This window comes from Capsicum annuum, chromosome 10, assembly GCF_002878395.1.
Source record: "Capsicum annuum cultivar UCD-10X-F1 chromosome 10, UCD10Xv1.1, whole genome shotgun sequence".
In the NCBI taxonomy this organism is placed as follows: Eukaryota; Viridiplantae; Streptophyta; class Magnoliopsida; order Solanales; family Solanaceae; genus Capsicum; species Capsicum annuum.
The window spans coordinates 177,711,406-177,719,835 of NC_061120.1; the positions used below are offsets into that span (position 1 = coordinate 177,711,406).

At 32.9% G+C, this 8,430-nt stretch overlaps 1 non-coding gene across 3 annotated transcripts; it reads left to right on the forward strand.

The window, feature by feature from the left end:
* Positions 1 to 2,912: 2,912 nt before the first annotated feature.
* On the forward strand, positions 2,913 to 7,956 carry LOC107843369. 3 transcript variants are annotated; one of them, XR_007045980.1, is made up of 8 exons: positions 2,913 to 3,074; positions 3,152 to 3,234; positions 4,155 to 4,213; positions 4,368 to 4,505; positions 4,749 to 4,849; positions 5,330 to 5,404; positions 6,968 to 7,023; positions 7,734 to 7,956. It is a non-coding gene; the product is annotated as an uncharacterized LOC107843369 (transcript). The 3 variants fall into 3 exon arrangements; XR_007045982.1 differs by having other exon boundaries at positions 2,927 to 3,074; positions 6,705 to 7,023; XR_007045981.1 differs by having other exon boundaries at positions 2,928 to 3,074; positions 5,330 to 5,375.
* Positions 7,957 to 8,430: the final 474 nt, after the last annotated feature.

Here is an 8,430-nt window from a genome sequence, read left to right on the forward strand (position 1 = left end):
AGCAATCGTTAAGAAAGGTGCACCGCTTCATAAAGATGCAACTTTTCAAAAAAGTCACAACCCATTGAAAAGGTCATAACCATCCAAACCGAAAAGGTGACTATTCAAATTGCATGCTTTCTCTTGGTGTCTTTTTGAAAAAAAACACTTGTTCATTTTCCATTCACAGCTCTTAAAAACCCAACAATCCCCCATATGAATGAAAAGTGGCTATTTTATAAAAAAATTATGAACAAGAGTATGATTTGTAAGCAAAAACTTGTTGCATCTGCATAAGTGAGTTTTCCTTTGAACTTTCAGTAGTGAACTTGCATCAGATGCACTCGGTCAATTGATAGATATGATATCTTTGAACCGTTAAACTTTAATTACACCTAGACAACACAAGTCACACACCAACCTTTTACCATTTATGATTCTCACGATTTTATTTGTTTCTTTCATGAACATGTCCTTCATAAGAGCTTACAGAATGAGCCTTTACTAACATTCTTCTTGAAGCGGCTTCCACTTTACCCTCACATAGGTAATTCCTAAATGTTTAATCCTATAGATCAAACTATTTGGTCAAACCTGCCAAACTTAGAAATCATTAAATGCTTCAAACTATAAGCCTTATCCTTGTTCTCTGAACATTGTCTTCATAATGAGAATGGGTTGAGTATATTGACAATGTTGAACTGTCAGTCATAACTTTGTTTGATCTCTTTGAACCTAGCTCTTGAGATCTCCTGTCTGCTAGGTAGAGTTACCGCTATGCTGACTTGTCCTAGGCCTTAAATTCATTTTCTTCGATAATCTCTCAACTCCTTCTCTAGATAGGCCTTTTGCAAGTAGATCTGACATATTATCCTTTGACTTCACATAGTCAACAATGATAATTCCATTAAAGAGTAGTTCTCTAATGATATTATGTCTTCACCTTATATGACGAGATTTATCGTTGCACATCATGCTACCTTCCCTACCTATCGTTGCTTGACTATCACAGTATATACATACTGGAGCCAAAGGTTTGGGCCAATATGGAATATCTTTCAAGAAATTTTGGAGTCATTTAGCTTCTTCACCGTTTTTATCTAATGCGATAAATTCAGATTTCATTATAGTGCAGGCAATACATGTCTAATTGAATAATTTCTAAGAGACTGCTCCTCCATCTAAAGTAAATACATATCAACTTATGAATTTTACTTTATTTAATCCGGTGATCTAATTTGCATTACTATATCCTTCAATCACCGTTGGATACTTATTATAACACAAAGCATAATCTTGAGTATGTTTTAGATATTCCAAAACTTTTTTATTGCCATCCAATGAGTTTGATTGATATTACTCGTGCACCGACTCAATTTACTATTAACATATGCTATATCGATCGCGTACATTATATACATCAAAATTCCCAACACTCTTGCGTAGTCCAACTGTCTGCGAGTCACTTTCACCTTTATTCTTTTGAAGTACAAAGCTCACGTCTAATGGAGTTTTGACAATATCAAAATTCAAATACTTGAACTTGTCAAGTACCTTTTCAATGTAATGAGACTGTGACAATTCAATCTTTGTGGGGTTTGTGAATTCTTATTCCTAAGATCACATCCACTACTCCAAGGACTTTCATATCAAACTTGCTCTCAAGCATCAGTTTCGTAGTATTTATGTCAAAAATGTCTTTACAGATTATCAACATATCATCCACATATAAACAAATAATGACTTTGTGATTTGGAGTGTCTTTAATATAATCATATTTATCAGATTCATATATCTTGAATCCATTTTCCAACATGGTTTGATCAAACTATGCATGCCACTGTTTGGGTGCTTGTTTTAGTACATAAAGTGACTTAATAAGTTTGTACACTTTCTTTTCTTTATCAGGAACCACAAAATCCCCGGGTTGTTTCATGTAAATTTCTTCCTCCAATTCTTCATTAAGGAATGCTATTTTCACATCCATTTGATAAATTTCAAGATCATATACCGCTGCAAAGGCAACTAACATCCGAATGGACGTTATCTTAATCTATAGTATTTTACTACAATTTTTGCCTTTTATTTGTCAACAGTACCATCAACTTTCATTTTCCTTTTAAAGATCCATTTAGAACCTAAAATTTTTTTTCTGGAGGAAGATCTACCAACTCCCAAGTATGGTTGTTTAAGATTGAATCAATCTCACTATTGACTGCCTCTTTTCAAAAGGAAGTGTCCGAAGATGACATCACTTCTTTAAACGTTTGAGACTCATTTTCAAGAATAATGTTACGAAATCTGATCTAAAGGACGTTGACTTTCTTTGACCTATACCACGCCTTAAATTCTTATCATTAAGTACATTCTCGTTTGGTTCATCTCGAGGTCGTTTAGACCCTCCACTAGACTGCTCATGTTCAGTTCTATACGGATAAATGTATTAAAAAAACTTAGATTATCTAATTCAATTATCGTATTTTCATTGATATTTAAATGTTTGAATTTATGAGCTAAAATCAACATACTTTACTATTTTTAGCATATTCAATGAGCACGCAGTCCATAGTCTTAGGTCCTATTTTTATCCTTTTAGGCATAGGAACTTGTACTTTTGCAAGACCCCCCACTTTGAAATATTTCAAGTTGAGTTTTCTTTCTTTTCATTTTTCATATGAAATTGAACATGTCCTACTATGGAGCACTCTATTGAGTATTCGGTTAGCTATAAGGATAGCTTTCCCTACAAGTTTTGCAGTAAATTCAAACTTATGAGTAAGACAATTATTATTTCCTTTAATGTTCGATTTTTTCTTTTCGAAATATCACTACAAAAATGGATCAAATTACATAGGTCTATTTGTGGGGGTTATTTTAACCTCCACAAAATTATATTAATTGTGGGGGTAAACTATATGCCGCTAAAAACTTTATATTTACATGGTTTTAACCCCCGCTATCCATTAAAAAATAGCGGGATATTACTTTAATGTTGCCTCCATTTTACTTAAAATTTCCCTCTCAAATTTTCCCCCAAATTAATTTTTTTTCCCAAAACCGATCTACTCAAAACAAAATATCGTCGGCTTCCTGTGGTAAGTTCCTGAATTTATTTTTATTCACAACCTCTCAATCCTATCATTTTCTAATCGATTGGCCATTGTTAATGAAGGAAAAACGTTGTAAGTGTTGCCCTTCAGATATTTGCAATATAATTTTATTTTCCAAATTGAATGCAAAGTGCTCGAATTTGAGGTAAGTCTAATTCTTTGTTCTTATTTCCTTTAATTTTGGTGGTAGTTGCATAGCATGTGGATTTTGATTTAATTTTTTGATAGCACACAATGTGATAGGAACAATATTTTCAATGTTCTGTAGCAATTTTAGGTTGTTCCATATTGCTCAGCTATTTACAGTTTTTAGGTTTAATTCCAACTGCCTTTGGTCTCTTTTACAATACATTTCTCTCTGATTTCCCCCAAAACCTATCTCTTAATTTTTTTTCCCAAATCAATTTCATTTCCCCAAATGGATCAGCACAGATTTGAAATTTCTTCATTAAAATTGCTACTGATCTCATGTCCAAAACAACCCATCTCTCTCTCATTTTTTCGTCAGCCAACTTTAGCACCTCCATTGGCCATTGCTACTCCGACATCTTAGCTTTGTCACCTCTGGTCGGCCATTGCTACTCCGACCAGGTAATTGTGTGTATCTTTTCCCAAATTTATCGTCTTTTGGCGTTTTGATATACTGGGGAAGCATACAATTTTTTGATAGAGTGCAGATGAGTCAGCTTCAAGGAGTTGTAGCATAAGGTAATCTTTGAGCTGCTGATGGTTGTATGATATGAGTTCATGCCTACTTGGGTCTTGTAATGGTAAATTGGTCATAGAAGTGGAGATGGATGTGGAGATAGATAAAGTGAGAAGCTATACTAGAAGCTATGACCATATCTTAGATATGAATATCTGAAATTAGTATAGTGTTTTTGAATTTGCTGCTAGTGAAGAAACACTTCCTTGAGGAAGTTCCACTATGGAAAAAATGAAATAATTTGAATAGGTTGAAATTCTGTTCCAGTTAACCTGTCTTTGCTGATTTGAAAGAGACTTAGCTCTATACAATCAGGGCGTTTTGTTGATTGATATTGATGGTATTATCTTCTTCTTTAGCAATATCCTACTGCTCTCTCATGGACACACCATAAGATATTCTGGTGCTGCCTTAATAGGTATTCTCTTTTTTCCCTTTGGTCAGTATCATAATATCCTCTCATCTTTACCAAATAGTATTATTGCTTGGATGTACTAGATATTTTATCGGTGGCTTAGTGTAATAGCATAGATGAAAAGCCATGGTCCTTGACTTAATGTATCTCAATGTAGGTCGTACTCTGGGGTCGTTCCGTTTATGCAAATATTCAGAAATTTATTCAATTCCAGCTCACTATTAAAGTCGCAGCTCTTGTAATCAATGTTGTGGGAATAGTTTCTTCTGGTGATGTTCCTCTAAACACAGTGCAGGTCCTCTCTTCTCTCTCTCTCTTCTGACCTCAGATGTAGGAATGCATATATAAATTATAATTTAATAGGCATAAATATGTATATGTGTATGTGTGTTGTGTTAATCATTATGTGGGTAATGAGGACTTGCGTATTGTAGACTACGGAATATCTTCTTCTTGTTTTATATTTTTAGGCAGACCCACTTGTGGGATTACAATGGGTATGTTATTGTCATTTTGCTCAAGGATACCTTTCTTGCAGCTTCTTTGGGTAAATCTCATTATGGATACTCTTGGAGCACTAGCTTTGGCTACTGAGCCACTAACTAACCATCTTATGCATAGACCTCATGTTGGTCGAAGGTGAGCAACTCTTTAAAATAGGGATTTACCATGCTATCTCCTTGTATTTGATGAGACTTTTTTATGATTTCTAGTTGTCAAATGAATTATGCCACTGAGCCTGCTAGATTGAGTTTTAAAATTGTGAATGATCAGTACATCTATTATAATTTCTGGGAATGTAAGAATGAAGTGTTCTATATTATATTGTGAAGACATTGTTGTTCAAAATTTAGATATAAATTTTACTAATTTCTTTTGTTAGCTTCTGTGTCGTTTATTTAATCTTAGAACTCCTCATTTACAGGAAAAAAATTTATCATTGGACATATATTCTTTATCTAAAATAAATTGGCTTGCACCTTCTGTATGTTCCCTAATATTTCATGTTTTTTCTAGTTCACAGAAAGATCAGACACAATGTTGTTTTGCTTATTTTACTGGGTCTCAAGAATTCTCACTTTTTTTACATGCTCTAACACTATCACTTGTGAAACTTAGGGAGCCTCTGGTAACAAATATCATGTGGAGGAAATTGTTAATTCAGGTCTGTGGCCTTTACTGATATAACCTCCGGTAAATACCATGGCTTTTCACATTCTACTGTTCAGTTTTCTCTTGGCCATTTTTTAGATTTGTTTTAACAATGTTTGATAAGTAGCCTTTTCTGTTCATTAGTTGGATATGGTTAGAAAATAGAACCCAAACCTGCAACTTTATAGTGGACAAGTAATTTGATAGTTTGGCACGAAAAATCATTTGCTTTCAACTAATATTGTTGTGATCATTCTGTCTTCTGCAATGGTTTTGCTCTGCTGTCTATTTGATTGATAAATGAGAAGCTCTTTCAGTTTTTTAATAAAGCACTGCATCGGTGCATGATAATGTCCGAACTACCACTTTCTTCACCGCCCTTCATTTATCCTAGATGCTCTTTTTTGTCTTAATAATATTTAAAATTCAAATTGCTTAGCCATAATCCCTCCAGCTTAAGTACTCATAAAGGTATAATTCTACTTTTATCTCTTTCTAATTATTGTTATTAGGTTATATTATATTTAGAGCTTGCAAAACTCTTTAACAATAAAGCTACTAATTTGTTGTTTAAATTTAGTAAACTCAGTTGAAACAACTTCTTTAGCTAATTTTATGTGTTACTTCTTTTTGTTAGCTATGATGTTTTATAAGCTTACAAGATGAAGCGGATAGATAGTATGATTGTGTTTTTTATTATTTTCTTATTTTTCCATTTTGAAACTATGCTAGAGTTTGACCATAGATTTTAGGAGTAGTTGAAATTTGTTCAGTTTTTGGGATTTGCACTCATAGAACTTTAAAGTTTTTTCAAGTAAAATGCATGTCCAGAAAAAATTTCAAATTCCAAAAAACATGACTTCAAAAACTCTAATTTTCAAGTTTTTTTTTTAAAGTTTTAACTTCAAAATCTATAGCCAAACGGGAGCTACGAATGTAGTTATAATAATGTGTTGATGAAAAAGTTGGTTTGATTTGGCTGAATAGATTGAAGCTTTTTATAGATTTATTTGGACCTCTGGAGAAGCTTATTGTATAAGTTAAAATGACCACAATTTTGGAAATTGTTTTACTTCTTTTTGTTGGCTATGATGGTTATAACACTTGAATCTTCTTCATGTGTAATAAAGTGTTGATGTACACTCTTTGTAATAAACCTTTTTGTCTTCCCCTTTACACATTGAAGTCTAATTCCACAACCATAAGCAAGTCGATCTCGTGTGGAAAAAGCATTATTCTTACTGTGAAACTAGACGTGTTTGTGAGGTTACAAAGTTTGAAATTGAGGTCTTGCTGATTAGTTTGTCTTTTCTTGATCTGGCATGTTTGCTGAATCTGAAAGAAAGGGAAAAGAGCAGTGTATGCGTGCGTGCTTGGCACTAAGTTATACTTTTTCTACATTTTTGGTGTACCCTTTTCCATCAACTGTTTGTAAAATATTGAGGATGATAGTGCTGGCAGAAACCATAACGACCTGATCGTGACTTTCATTGTGTAAGAAATCTCTTAAGGAGATGAGGCCATTGACATTGTAACTGTACGTATGCCTATGAACTTTTGATATTCATCTGATTAGCTACTGAGATGCAATATTTTATCTTCCAGCTACAAAACTTGTCACAAGATCAATCAAGGTGATGATGGCATCTGGTTGTGAAGAGGTATGTCACAACATCATGAAAACATTTCATATTAACGACTTTAAGACTGACGACATGAGAAGCATAAATATAATAGCCACGGTATCAAAGATGTAAACATCATGAATTTGTTGGATAAGATTTTTTTTTGCTTTCCTTAACAGTCATCATGCATTGATAACAATAAGGTTCTTTGAATGACTGACACCCGTAACATCATAAGCCACTTTATTGAAAGAGTTAGTTAACATGTCAACAATGGAACACTTTTGAGTTTTTCATTGTCATTCCAAAGCTGCTAGTACATAATAAAGAAGAACTAAATGTATCTAGATTTTATGGTCTTAAGTTCCACTGTAATTCTAGTAATGCACTTCTTGTCATATCATCAGTAAGGGAATAGAACTGCACAATATTGTATAACAAATATATGCACCCTGATTGGCATCATTACACTCAATAAAAGGACTAAGAACAGCTAAAGACGGAGCCTTTCTTTCTCGAGACTATTTGTTATTCTCTTGTTGCTAATAGGTACTCCCTCCATCTGAACTTACGTAACATATTTTTCTTTTATCTCGTACTAAAATATTTTCTTATTTTAAAGTAATGTGGCAATAGAAGGAAGCAAATGAATCATATCGATGATGCTTTAGTTGTACACAAACATAAATATTTTATAATAAGAACTGAAAGTTTATTTGATTTTTATACTTTACATTTTTATGTAGCCAAGTGATGCGGCTAGTGGACCCATTTCGCCCATGGATGCAAGGAGATTACGTGATGATAGTGATCCTAATGACTGTCATTGATTTCGTTGTAAATTGTCTTGGATATTCAATTATGATGATGTAATTGTGTGGTTGGAGTGAATCATAGAATATTGAAGGTTTTGTGTTTAAATTTGATTTTGGAGTTTGAAGATACTAGTTAATGTTGAAATTTTGGAGTTTGAAGATGTTAATGTTGAAAATTTAATTTTGAAGTTTAATGTTCAATGTATTTTTGATATGTTTGTGAATTACAATGTTTAATTATTCATATTGTGTTAATGATATATGAATTAAATAAATATTGAATTGTAGGTTATGCCTAAAGGAACAATTAAATTTGAGTTAAAATTAGAATCTATAATTAGTTGTTGAAAATTGATGGGCCTCGCTAAATTAAAAAAAGAAAATTGAGGATGTCTTAAACCGCCGCAATTTTTAAATAAAAATTTAATATAAAAAGAATTAAATTTAGAGTAACGGTGGTCGATCGCTGCAAAATAACTGCAACAAATTAATTATAATAGTAAAAAAAAATGTCGCAAATTGATTGTGACAACTCGTATTGTGGGGGGTTTTGGGAATTCCTAGAAGTGAAATTTGCGGGGGTTTAAAATCCCCGTAATTTGATCCATTTTTTATAGTGTCTCATTTG